The sequence below is a fragment of the Lonchura striata genome, chromosome 3 (assembly GCF_050655825.1).
Source record: "Lonchura striata isolate lonStrDom1 chromosome 3, ASM5065582v1, whole genome shotgun sequence".
NCBI classification, from domain to species: domain Eukaryota; kingdom Metazoa; phylum Chordata; class Aves; order Passeriformes; family Estrildidae; genus Lonchura; species Lonchura striata.
In genome coordinates, this window is record NC_140705.1 from 33,365,528 (window position 1) to 33,380,239 (window position 14,712).

Here is a 14,712-nt window from a genome sequence, read left to right on the forward strand (position 1 = left end):
GAAGTTGTGGCTGGCTGATGAAAAGAGCACTGATAGCTGCAGACTGAAGGACTTTGTGCCATAATATTCTTCCTTGTTCACTAGCGTGCTACAGCATTAAAATGATCATGGCATCCATAAAAAGCTACCAGTAAAAAGTTGTACTAAGGAGGGAGAGGGAGAGAGCCTTCCCACGAATGTCAAAGGAAGGTGCAGAACAGCCAAAGAAGGAATCAAGTATCTCACGTGGTGAAAGATTATTGGGAAATGTCCAGTATGTGGATCTACAAAGCTATAAGAAACTGAGGTGAACATATAGCATTTCTCTAGAATGTTCAAAGAACCATCCCCAGAGAATATATGAAATCATGCAGAAATTGTTTTTCCTTTTATGGGTACAGCTATTCAATCCAGCCTAGGGCAGGTATTTACATACTTCTAGCCCTATGACCTGCATCCAATGCCCCACAGGACTGAGGGCCTCTGGACTGGGCGAATGAGGACGAGGATAGTCCAGGAGCAGGGGATGAGAATGTCTCTGCAAAGAGATTCACTTCTCTAGAGCAGGACAACACTGGGCTGAGAGAATGGCTTCTTTGGAAGAGTCCAAGCAATGCCAACCTAGCAGCCTAATTGTTCCCTTTGAAGACATTATCTCACAGCTGAGGTTTCAGAGCATTCAAAAGACCAGCATCAACAGACTTCTACTGCCAGCGATGTGGTACAGCCCCAGCATGGAACTTGCACCTGGATCCAGCCCCAAAAGTCCAAGATTTGGAGGTTGGACATGTCTGTGAAGTGTCTGAAATCAGAGAAGAGACATTTCTGTGATTAAGCTGGTAGACAGGGACTCACAAATTCCCAATTCTCCCATAGCCTTCTCATTTGATCTCAAGAAAATCACTTCACAGTCTGTCCTCTGGTTCCACAGAAAACACTGAAAGATTTTTTTTTTTAACCTGGTTACCTGGTCTTTCAGAGCCCAAGGTCTTCAAGATGCTCTTCAGATGTTTCCCACTGCAGGTATATGGTGTCCTCATATACAGGAGGGTGATTGAAGTTTTCAGGCACAACCATTCCATAAATATGTAACAGCTGCTGAAACTTAAAAGATCACACTGAAAGCAGAGCTAAGATGACATAAGTTAAAGGTCAAGAAGCTTTTCCAGAAAAGTAAATATTCCAGAAGATATATATCTTGTTTTTTCTTAAACTAAATATTATCTCTTTCTAGTTTTGAGAGGATTAAATGTAGGTTCTAAAAATTTTAAATATTTACAGACAGACTGCCTGAGAGGGCAGCAAAATGCATGTACACAGAAGTCCTTCAAACATTATCCTTCAATAATATCTCTACTAAATTATCATCCAGAAACCTACAAATAAAATTGGGGCTTGGCAATACTGTGTACAAGACTTTGTAACAAGGACATTCTTGTGTGTCAAAAGGGAAACACTTCTGTCTATGTGCTGTTTATCAAGGCCATTCAGAACTTGTGATAGCTCCAGAAGAAAGTAGATCTTCTTATCCCCTGATTCAAAGAGGTTTTTATTGCAGGCTCAGCAGTGTAGGGCCAGGATTAACAGCTGAGTACTCTCATTTTATTCACCAGAGAACAACAGGAGAGACACAAAATAATGTTCAAATATTCTAGACAGTTACACTTAAAAATAGGAAAGAAATTCCCTGCACATGCTGTGACTTTCATTGGTTATAAATATTTCCAGTGGTCTGGAAGTTTAAGTGTGAAGCACAAAAAGGATCTTACACAGCATTTTAACACCTTTACAAATGAAAGAGGCATGTGTTTCCTCTCCCGCTGGTTTCTCTTATTTAGTTTTTTATCTATTTTGCCTTTACCCCTATGAAGATCTCAGATAATTTCCCCTGAAAAGTACTCTTCTCTAAAGGCTAGTGTCACTATTAATATGAGTAGTCAAAGTTTTTATTCCTGAGCTTTTCCATATCACAGTAGCTCAAGGGAGTATCTAGGTATTGCAGCAAAGCTGGATATGGTGTTTCAGCACTTGGAATTATTTATGCCAAATTGCACTTTTCTGTATTAAATAATTTGAGGTGATCCATAGACACCCAAGTGTTTAAATCAGATTATTCACTTTCTATGTCTTCCTTAGTGCTGACAAAGAATTTCATATGTTCCAACACAAAGCTTACAGCATTCCCTCTTCTACTTTATGGAAAATATATCATAAATCAAAGCCCTAGATCAAACCCCATTGGGCTTGCAAATTTAGCCACAATTCAACCAGCTGAGAATCGTTTTGTTCAGAGGCAAAAAAACCCCAGGGATGCTATACTAAATGTCAGTATTCCTGGCTTTGATTTGTGTCCTCTACAGTTGTACACAAGTAAAGAAGGAAGAGTTACTGAAGAAAGAGAGTGCAGAAAAAAGATTAAACTCCATCAATTCAAATCCATCTTACTTCTGTTCTGACAGGATTGAACTGTCAATACTAGGGAATTACCTCTATAATTAGTCCAATCTTGTCCAAGAAAAACTTAAGAATCAAGGAGCTAGAGTTGGAAAATTGACCTTTTTTTTTTTCCCCTAGACATAGGTAGTCTATGTAAATCTGCATCATTTTCTATAAATCCTCACATATAATGTAAAGGAAATAAACTGTGCTACCATATCTGTGACCTATTTTTTTGTCCTCTTAATGCATCTTAATAAAAAGCAGGTACACCAGAGGAGAAATAGGACCTACTGGGCTCTTCAAGGATTGCAAATGCTTCATTTAAGGATTTATCTTTTCAAGCAAACAGTACTCATTGTTCCTTCTGATCTGTCCTGGTCAAGAACAGGAGGTGGCAGGAAATCATTAGGCAAAGGATACGTATGGGTCATAGGTGGTATTTTTGAACTTTTCTTTTAAAATACTTTGAACTATTTTGAAAACATTTTCAGGAGCTGAAGTACAATTGTGTGCAAAATTCTCTAGGCTGACAGATAGCAGCCTGCTCCCACCCCCTTCCCATTTAGGCGCTGACAACCATCTCTTTAGATCATTACTTGGTCTAGCCTGTTTTCTATGTCAGCATCAAAAGCCTCCTCTTTCCTCAATTTTCCTCTGTAGAGCTTCCTATTATCACATCACTAACACAAGATCACTGACAGCCAAACCTCCCAAACACTGCTATGAATACCACTCTTTTATATGTTTAATCCTGCTATGGAAAATAATACAATGTGGCCATTTTAATAAGCACCTTTGTGGTCAGACTGTGTCTTTCAAAAGAATACTCAAATTATTCATTGGCAATACATTTTATAATAAAATTCTTCTATTCTAGAATAGTGTATAGACCTATGGAATTTTGTCCAGATGCTGATTGAATAATTATACCAAGAAAATAATAACTATACCAAGCATATGCAATCTATAAGATATAAGGCAAAATTCACTTATTTGTTTACCACGGTTCTTCATTTGTTGCTGCGCCCAACTCAAAGTATGCAATCACACCATAGCCTGATTTCCAAGTGTGGAATATATCAGTTCAAATCTGTCCCACATCTTCCTTTCTGTCAGCTGCAAGACCCCAGGAGGAGGACCAGTCTGCTGCAAAGGGCATATTTTTGTCACCTTGGTAGATACATCAGTGCACAGGGTAATGTACCAATTTCCCCTGAGCAACATAAGAACTGGAGAGTGATGAATAAACACCAGCAAATACCATGACTCACTTTCCTGAAGAAAAGGGTAAGGAACCCTTTAGAGAAAGCCTAATCCTGTATTTTGGGACTATGATATCTCTTTCAGAAAACTTCCCCAAAAGCCTGCAGAAGCCTACCCTCACAGATGAGAAACTCCCTGCCCTACTGTGCCTGCATGGCACAGTAGCACAGTCGGCTCAGGACCTAACCATTGCCACATCAAAGAGTGAATAGACTCTTATACATGCATATTTATATGCTTCCAATCCTTCAAAACTATTTACATTTCCAAGCCTCTATAAAAGCAATAGTCTAACACTGGCTTTACATGAATGACAATAATAAACAAATAGTCATTTCTATCACTATGTGTTTTAAAATATAACCTATAGCACATGAACAATGTGTCTGGTTGCACTTTAAGAGATTACTACCACCATATCTTTTACATTCTTCAAGCAAGATATGAAATCCTGTGGAAGCTTTAAAAGCTCACATTGAATTACTGGATTTATATTCTTCCACATACATTAATTTTTAGTACCATGCAAATATTTCTATTGGCACAGGATGGTCTACCCTGGAGAATTTAACTGGATTCACAAATTATTACAATATCCCTCTGTTAATTTAGTTTGTTTACAGTATATATTAATGGATGACTCTCTAGTAAGAAAAGATAAAAAAATTGTAGTTTGGAAATTAGATAAAGGCCTGTAACAATTACAGCATTGAAATACTGAAAAAAACTTCAGATAGGTTTTTAGTCTTATTCCTAGCTGCTGACAGACTTTCATCTGGTTTTATGACAGGTATTATGCACATATAGTGACATTGGCTGCAAAGCGTGCTCTGGACCCAATGATACAAAGAGATCCCTTCTGCATCTATGTTCCAATAAAAGTGCTGTAAAACTAACTGTACCAGCAAAAAAAGCAAAATTAAAGGTATCTATCTCTGTCTTTTTTTACTGCATATAAAAACCCCTCCTTACAAATAACTAAACATTCTGAGACAAAGATTGTTGGGTTTCAGTGAAAATAGAATTTAAGGTATTTTATGAAAGAGCAGCCTTTTTCTCCAAGCAATGAATAAACAGTGTTCTTTAAACCTTTTTATTCAATGTAACAAAGTTTTTACCCCTCTGGTTTAGTTTAATTTTTGTACTTTCTACCAAACAGGATGAGCTCAAAGCAGTCAAGCGTGTATAAAGGTTAAAACACCCTTGAAAGGCTACCCTGTTCTTGCTTAAAATCTCCTCCCACAACTCACAAGTCCTTCCTCTTAGCCTTTTTAGTATTGCTTTTAGGTGTCCAGGGTCTCTGCATATTCCTTTTAAGTTTCTGAAGGGGAAAATGAAAGTGTCAGAGAGGAACCAGGCTATGGAGGACCTTGCAAACAGACAGGTTTTTTTTCAAATATTTATTTTTCTCATCTTGAGGCCTCCAGGTATGTTTGATTTAAGTCACTGAAAGAGCAACCATTCCAGTGGGTAGAAACTTTTTCACTAAGCAAACAAGCACAAGGATTAGAACATTAGAACCCTAAAAGTGCTCATGTTGCATCACACTTGGTGTTAGCTAAAATTTTCCTGCTAAGCAGCTCAAATGAGTTTCCAAGTCAGCTGAACAATCTCACAGATATTTTTGTGACATTTTACTAGCAGCTCTGAAACATAAATGGATCTCATTAGAAAGTGGGTGCTGATTTCTAGTGATAATTTTTGCTAGGTGGAAAGACATCTGCAAATATTATCTATTGGCTTATTTTTGCACAAAACCTGCTCTGCATAAACTCATGCGTTGTTCAAATAAAAGCTATTGAGACATATGTATTCAGACCTTGGTTGCAGAATTGTGCAAGTGGCTTTTTAAAGGATAAATAAAGGTCTTTGCATATAGTGGGCACATGAAAATGTCCTGAGGGGCTGCATGATGTGTTTTAGCAACACCACTCCAAGAAAAGGCAACAGTAGCCTACAGCCAAAACCCCTTTGAATAATTTATCTGGAAGATCATTGAGAAAAATGAGTGGGAAGCATGTGAAAAAAAATCCCATAAAAGCTCCCTGTTAAGGGAATGAAAGCACAGTTGTTCAAGGAACAAAAATGACACTGATGCCCTCCAGTAACATGGAAGACATTGAAAACTGTGGTCCACAATGTCGAAAATCTTTAATATATTCTGTTTTTATTTTGTAAGGAAGAGACATTTCAGAGGTATGGTGCACCAAGCTCTTACACAGAAACAGAGGCAGGAGTCCTTCCCTTTTCAAAGATATTAAAAGCTAGCAGGATGAGCTTATTAAAACTCAGGCTCCCCAAAACTGTTGAACTGTTCACATCTTTACTTGCCATCTTCATCCCACAGTCTTTCTCAATTAACTCCAACTCTTCAATGTTTCAGTATTACTGCCAGGGAAGCAGCAAATCTGCAGAATCCAACCCAGTATAACCCTTTTTCAATATTCTCTGTTATTGTCAGCTAAAGCTGTTCAAAACCTGTTTTAAAAAAAAATTAAGCCTTAAGTACTGACCTGGTATATTCCTATCAACTCAAAAATATGGACCACTTTTACAGAAAACACACCAGCTCCTGGAGAATTTTGCCCATCCAGGAGAGTGTCAGACTAATAGGAACCGCAGAAGCCAGTAAAGGGGATATCCAACAGAGATCTGAAAGTCTGAAAAGATAGCAGTACCCCATTCTGTGGCTGCAGAGAAGGCAGAGTACAGGGCAGCCCAAATTGCTCAGACTCATGCCCAAAGCTGGAATAATTCTCTGAACCTTAGAGACTTAGTTAAAACAGTCACCTTTTATCACCATGCCTGATGATGTGCCTTAAGAACATGGCCAACATCTCCACTCTCAATCCCATCGCCCCAGTGAGACACGGGTCTCTTGGTGAGCGTTTCAGAAAGAGCCATTACCTCTGCATTACACTATAATACTTTTTTCTTGAAATGTCAGTAATTTTTGACTTCTATCATACCACTAATACACACACACACACACACACACACACAAACACACACACACATGTATACAAATAAGTATATGCACATATATATAAAAATACATTTACATACATCTATATGTATATATATATTTTCACTAGTGGATCTCCATCCTGGCCTGCCAAAAAATGGAGCAGGACAAGAACATTAGTGCTCTCTGTGCTTGCATGAGTGCTTGAAGTGTCTTTTAAAATAGGAATTAATTATTTTATGTTTTGCTATTTTGTTGTTTGTTTGGGTTTTCTTTAAGAGAGGAATATTTCAACATTGCACATTTTCTGTGCAAAGTACTGCTCTTCTCACCCTACCTGAAAAATTTGGCTGTATGCTTAGTACTCCAAATTGAATTTTTTGAAGATTGACATCTTGCCTTCTTTTTTCACGCTAAGAAAACAAACAAAAAAAGTTTTAAGTATTACAAGCTGTAAAAGAAAGATATTTCTTAAGATGCCTAAAAGCAGAGCAGAGTCTGGTCCAGCAAAATATAGGCTCCAACAATGGAAAAGTTTTGCAATATAATTAAATGTTCCTTAAGTTGTAATCTTTTTGTTTAGGGCAAGCTGAAATGATGCTTTGTCCCAAGGTTTAGGTTTTCTAAGTAACTGGAAATGATGGTTAGGATTTTCATAGCAAGAGCTGATGGACTGTGATGATGTGAAAACAGCAAAATATGGTTTCAATATGTCAAGATAATCCCCAAGGAAACTAGATAAGGATGCACTGCAAGTCAAGCACAGATTGTTGGGTGATGAACAGCACAGACCTGTGCTTACTAAGTAATGTTCTCAGTGATCTCACTACCATTTGACTTATAAAAAGAAAACAGTGATTTTGTTAGAGCAGATATGCAACAGAAACAACATAGTTGGTGGTCCCAGATTTTGCAGACTGTTGCTTTAACACAGTCAAATAGAGCAAAAATCTGGTGATTTATTGTTGGAATACATTTCACTCTCTGGGCTGGATGCCATGAAGTTTAGAGTCAGGGCTCTGTGGGCTGCACTAAACATATCTCATTCAAACCAACAGACACATCTTACTCCTAATCTTCATACACTGTCCATTAGAGTCTCCTCTACTCATTAAGCCTTCCCGTATTTAGAAAGTAAAAATACTGTCTACAAAAATGTCACACAGTTTTTTCATCCATGGTCAAATGCATAGCTGGCCCTGAAAATCAGAACCATGTGAGAGTGAGCAGAAAATATGTCATTACAGTCTTGGGTTTAAAATAATATGTCTAACTAGTATTTCACATCACCAACATCAGTGTCTTAAAAGGTCTGGACATACTCCTGCAATGCAAGTATTCTCCCTGTGTAAAGACAGACCTGACACAATATAAAATTTGCCTGTGGAGAGAGTGGTGAGCCTGCTGCAGCCCTGCCTGCAGTCCTGAGGTGAGGCAACAGGCAGCAGCCTCCTCTGAAAGAGGAAATGCATCCTGGGGTGTCACCACAAGGGTCAGAAAGAGAAAGAGAGATGAGAGAAAGCTCTGACTTCAAAACATGACCATCAGCTCCTAATGATTAGTTTTATAGTTGTCAGGTAAAAAAAAAAACTAAATTAAAAAAAAAAAAAACAAACCCACACACACACAACAACAAAAAAAAGAAAAAACCTCTGTCAGTAAGGGATAAATTAATAGCCTTCAAAATTAGGCTTCGAAATTCCACCAAACTAGGTCTCCTGGGATGGCAGATTAATTCAGCCCTGCCCTCTGAATCATTTTAGTGCCAAGATGAGATAAAACAGTGATCTGCATAGGAGGCAACTATGCATAAACTCTCCTTGCTGAGCACATCGAAACTGCCCAGACTGCAACTCCAGAGTTTTGACTAGAACTTTCTACTGCTTTATTTACACTTGCTAATTCTTTATGTTAATAGAGAGACTACAATTAGCAGAAAGTAAGCTGTTAGCCAGGATTCCAGTTGCAATCCTTATTTGATAGGAAGTTAATATGATTACATTCAAACTATAGCAAAGCTACATGGGGAGTATTGGCAGCCTCCTGTAAAGCAGCACTGTTACAAGTGATGTGAATAAGACACTAAGGCTCCAAACAGCAACGCTTTATCCAAATACTTGCAATCAATACCTGTATTCTGCTGTTCTTCAGCTACTCTGTCACAGATGTCACCTGCTCTATCTTCAAAAATAATTAGCACCATCAATCACATTTGCTTAAAACACAAAAAGAGTAAAGAAGCTGGAAGTAATTTAACAAATGAAGAAGTTTTTATATGTAAATTATATCAATACATAGGAGTATATAATTCCATTACATTATTCACTGCAGTGTCATTATTCCTTAATGTGTGTGAAAGAGACATGGGAACCCACAAGCATCCTCTTCTCTCTGGTGTTTCTTAGGAGATGTCACTTTGAAATCCTCTCCTGCAGCACTGTGCTCATTAGTTTGAGGAATACTGCAGCCAGAGGGAGTGTTGTGGCTGGTTTTTAAGAAAAAGGCAACCCACACTGGTGTGGCTGCAGCTTAGCAAGTAAACAGTGTTAACACACAGGGACTGCAAAGTAGCTTAATACCAGTCTATTCCTGGTACTTTGTTGGTGTGTGGCAGCAGCTAAGACTAAATACTTTTCATACCAGTGTTTTCATTAGAGAAAATGTCCTATAGTTTAGGAATTCTCAAGGAATGTATTAGTTCCAAATTATCAGAGATAAAACATGACTTGTAAGTATAAAGACCAATGAATGAACATTGCACATAGTCAAAACAGGATAAGATAAGGTAAATGTGGCACCTAGAGCCAGGCCAAATTCAGTCTTACTAACAGGCATTACATTTGAACCTTGCACTCTTTTTTTCTTCCAAAGCTCAGCATATTCACAATGGATCATTTTCCAAGAATTCAGCTGTTTTCTTTTCCTAGCTGGAAAAACTACCAGTAAATGTAATTTCCTGTACACTATTTGACAAACATTTTCAGCTACATTTTTTGTCTTTAAATATTTATAGACCAATGGAGTCATTACAAATACTTAATTTTTATTCTTTAAATGTTATTGACTAATACAGTAAAACTGGTCAGAAGCACTGTTATCTCCTGGGGAGGTGTTTAGCCCATTCTGACATGAGTGGTGTAATCTGCTACATCCTGAAATTTGTTTTCCATTAATAACATTAACAACCTTCACCTTTTTAAAGCATCTGGTGCTGCAGGAACTTGCAAAGAGCAGCCTTGACATATTAACATGATACCAGAAATTATAAAATAAAGCAAAAGTAATGGAAAATCCAGAGGAAAAAAATGAGTGAATTGCTTTACTTTTATTTATTTATTTATTTATGCAACATTCTTCTCAGCAGCATTTAATTTTGTTTTCTCTCTATTAAAAAAAAATATACCAGTACCACAAATGAATCTTGTTGAGTAAGGAAAAACTGGTGTACGTAAGACAAGCTTGAGATATGTAAGAAAACATTAACAAAATTTTGAATTAACTTCAATTTAAAAATTATTTTAGTTTTCATCATTTGCTGCTGTGAGTAAAGAAATCATAGTACTAAATCTGAGAATGAAGAAATACAGAAAGTAATAATAAAAATTGGTGGCTAAAATATAACCAAAACATAAAATTTGAAACTCTTATGATTTTATGTTATTGACTGCACATAAAGTTTTGAGCCCCATTAGAAATAAAACTCCTGGGGTTATGATAAAATTTTTAAATCCTAGCATCAGTAAATGAAGCTAAACAAGTATCTGGAGGGTGATATAGCTTAGGGTTTGACCTCTAGATTTGTACAGCTGGTAGCATTTGAGAGTAAGTTTACTCATGTGCAATAAAAATCTTCTAATGAACTGAAATCTGCACTGAAGAAACACCAAATAATAACCCACTGTTGTTTCAAAATAGGTCCTCTCTCTAAACAGGATTTTAAGACACTGATCAAATCACTGTAGACCTGTTAGAGTGTTTGGCACTTTCTCCTCTTGGACATTTCCCACTGTAGTAGGAAGAATATAAGCATGAGAAAAAACCTCCCATATGAGAAGCAATTCATGACATGGGTGAATCTGCACAACTGTGTAGCATTATAGACTCCAGCCTTGTTTAAAAAAGAGAAAAAGTATGTATACTCAGCTTAAGAAAAAAAAAGGAAAAATGACAATGATAAGCAGGATCTAAATCACATTATGTATTGGCCTATACATATAGAGAATTCAAAGATAAATATTTCAATTTGTTTTCTTTCTCTTTCAATTAGGCATTAAATGGCCATTTGGGAGTCTTGGAAAATTTGCTGCAGACAAAGGAGGCAGCTCCAAAATGAAAATGCAGTCTCCTTTCATGAGAGCTTGCAGTGCTCTCAAACAAATCCCTTGTCTGAGAGAATTTGCCAAAAAAGTGTATTGGTTTTAGTATTATTCACACAGAATTCCTAGAACATGTCTTATATCTGACATTAAGTAAATTATGATAGAACATTAAGATTATATTATCACATTTGGGCTCTCTGACAGCCTAAGGCACCTGTTCTGAATAACAAATCTTCTTGACTCTGAAACTTGCTTTCCTTAAACTTCTAATAAATAATCTCTTTTGAATGCTTAAAATTCACTGTTTCTTAAAAAAAACAAATCCCAAACTTTGTTACCTGCATACTCCTGCAAAACAAGCATGAAACAGATGAAAGTGGAGTGGCTTTATTCAAAGAAATAGCTGTAGGAAATCACGAGTTTCCACCTCCCAAAGGTTGAGTGGCTGAAAAGGAAAGATTAATTATCCTTCAAAGGTGCCTGCTTCTATAAAGGGAGCCAAAGGTAACAAGCCTATACTTAACATGTAAATATCTGAAGGCAAGTTAGAAACACTTCTGTGATAGATTTTAACCCTTTGTAGTTGTAACTAACTTTCTAGTGTGGCATGCAGGATTTTAGTTAGGACAAGCTGGTTGCCTTAAGTTTTAGCTTTCATATTTTTTAGATTCTGTACCTCCTTAGTGTGTGACTCTGAACTTCATGTAAAGTGCTAGCAAATCCTCTTCACAATTTAGTTTGACAAAACAGTCCTTTTCCAGCCTGAGAACCAAGGACACCATTGCAGCTTTAGGCCCAAGAAGTATAAACAACAGGAAATTGAGGAGAGCAGTCTGGGAGGATGGGACTTCATAACCTGAAGCTGAAATTGGACAATTGACTCCGAATATGTAAATGGACCAAAATTTATAAAAGTGTGAAAACTCGTCACTGTGCATCCATCTTGGGCAGAGCCCTGGCTGGGCTCTTGTGCTGCCCAAGGTGTGTCCTTTGAAGGCTTTTTAACACACACCTACTTTATTCCTTTAGCACTGTCCAGCCTTTGTTCTAGGTCAGCCTCTCTAGGTATCAAGTCAAGCTCAAGATACTTCAGTAAGAATGCCCTTTCTCTATATTTTTGAAACAGATAAATAAAAAATTTAAAACCTTCCCCAACCTTTTACCAAACTTAATAAAAAACAGTATTAAATTGCCCAGAAAAAGCGTGAAATTCTCCAAGACATCAGGTCAAGCAATTATCTTATTGAAACACCATAAATTGTTCTAATCCTGAGCAGTTTTACTGGATGACCAATAAAGCTCTCTTCCAGCTTACTTTGCATGTTTCCATGGAATAAAAAAAATACATAAATCATTAATTTTTCCAAACTTTCCAACACTTTCAGATTCAACAGGAACACTGTATTTTTGCTAAAGCAGATTTCCTCTAGCCATAAACAAATCTGTATCTCTGTAGATTTCTTTCTACATCTCTGCTCCCTTGAATCTGTTCTCAGAGGATTTACCTTCACAAGAAATTTTCTGAAGGAGAACCACCCCTGTTTCTATCACATTCACAGTTCCACTTTTAGCTAAATCAGTAGAGACCATACTCTCCACCTCCAACAGATATCTTTGTTGATATTACAGAAAAAGAATGAACTTGTTCTATTTGTTTCTCCGCTGTCTGCTTTGTCAGAAAAAAGGGAAGCAAGATTGCCAATAACAACAATAATATGCAACATTTCCTGTTTTATCTTCTAGAAGGGAGTAACACTTTCTAAATCTCCGTTGGAAGCGCATTTCTCTAAAGACTGAAACAAAACCCAAAACTGTAGGGTTTAGGTCCTTTTACATGCACAGTGACTAAGAAGGTCAAAAGTTACAAAGATGTCTGTGACAGCTCCCTTGACCACTGTTGCCTGCTCTTGCTAGTATAACACTAAATGTTCATCTTGACAGACATAGGTGGATCATTCCCCTTTGACACAGATTTTCCTTGGATTTCTACCTTCATCAATGAGAACTTCTTTCCCTGCTTGGTCTGTACAAGAGTGGAAGTCCTGAAGGCTGAAAAGGCATTTTACAGCTCTGTCTCCAATGGATGTGCTCAAGCTCAGTCCAAGGTCTTTAGATACAGCCTCCATACACTTATCAGGTACCAAAAATAATTACTTGCCCTTTTTTTTTTGTTTGGGAGATGATGAGATAAAGATTATAAGGTTTTTCTAGTCCATGGACATATTAAGTATCCATCTGTTTGTGGTGTAGCCTCTTTTCAAGTGAGGAATGTCAAATACAAACCTTCCTGAAGACATGGCACTTAAGGAGCAGTTTCACAGATTGCTGCAGACAACAAACTAAGAGCTACCAAAAACAAGCTAATATTGGAATTAAGAAAGTATAAACAAAGAACTCTGAGGGTAGATCAAAGGTTTTTCTGGAAGAGTAAGCCCACACAGTAAGGAGGTCTAATCTGAATCACAGCAGTAGCTGCGCAACATGAAACAGGAGGAATCAATCATAGGCAAGGTAAGTCAATACAGAGACTGGAAGATAAAAAGTGCGTGCAGGCAGGTCAACACATAGACACATGTGGAACCAGTAACAGGACACCTCACTCAAGCAGAATCTTAGTTTGTAAAAGTGGAAGGGATAAGCAGGTAAGGGGAAAAGGAAATGCAAAGGGAGTGACATATCCAGGTCTATTCAGCTGTCTTCTGACACAAAACCTGATCTCCATTCTTCTTCTCAAATGCTCTGCTCAGGGAAAATGAACTTAAGAAAAAAAAAAATATTCAGACACTAAACAGGAAACAACATGTTTCTCTCCATTCTATTCTGTCGTTCCCTTACTGTGTTTGTGTGTCCATCTTTAAAGAGCCACCTCCCACTGTAGGGGAGTATTGATTCTTTTCTTGTCTTGAGGACTGTTGCCTCTTTCATGTTGAGGGCTCCCTCAATACACAGGTGTGCCAAACAAGCCCATTCTCCATTGGATCTGGAATCCCTCCAATGCAAGAAGCAGATATTGGTGGGTTTTGCTTTGCTTTTTGTATGCCTGGGGTTTTGTTTGTTTGTTTGTTTCTTCTCTTTGAACAAAATGCACTGAAACAGAAAGCAAGAAAAAAACCCAACAAGTACAAATTTACTTTTTTCTAAAAGCTATTCCTGCCTACCCAGATCAGAACAATTTGTCTTTTAATTGCTATTAAACTTGAAACATACTTTGAATTGTAAGTAAATGAATGAACATATGAATATTGTAGCTTCCTTCTATGAAGAACAGGCAGGTGGACTGGATCACATTCTCACTGGTCAAAATAAGGAGCAGCACAAATGCAAATGAAGACAGCATTGAAATGAGGTCACAATTTCTGTCCAAAAAACTCTGTTTTTCAGCTGTCACAATCCCCATTCAGCCAGATGTTATTTCTTTTTCCTTGTCCTTAATGGCTGTCTTGTAAAAGAATATTGTCTGGATTTGGGCTTTTTGATCTCTTCCTAAATAAACATTTCTGAATGACCATTTCAAGTGTTTTGGAGAAAGCTTGGAGTAAGCCAGCAGCTTTGTCAAATCTGTTGTGAAGTTAACATGCAAGTACTTCTGCATATCAAAGCAATTTGATGAAGAGTCCAGCTGTTGTGCTCCTCTTGTCAAAAGCATTATTTTCTTTTCAGCTTCTACAAAACAGCCTCAGGATTCCCATATCAAACTTCAACTTTTGCACAAATTAATTTTTTACCAATATATTTTCCTTTGTTCAT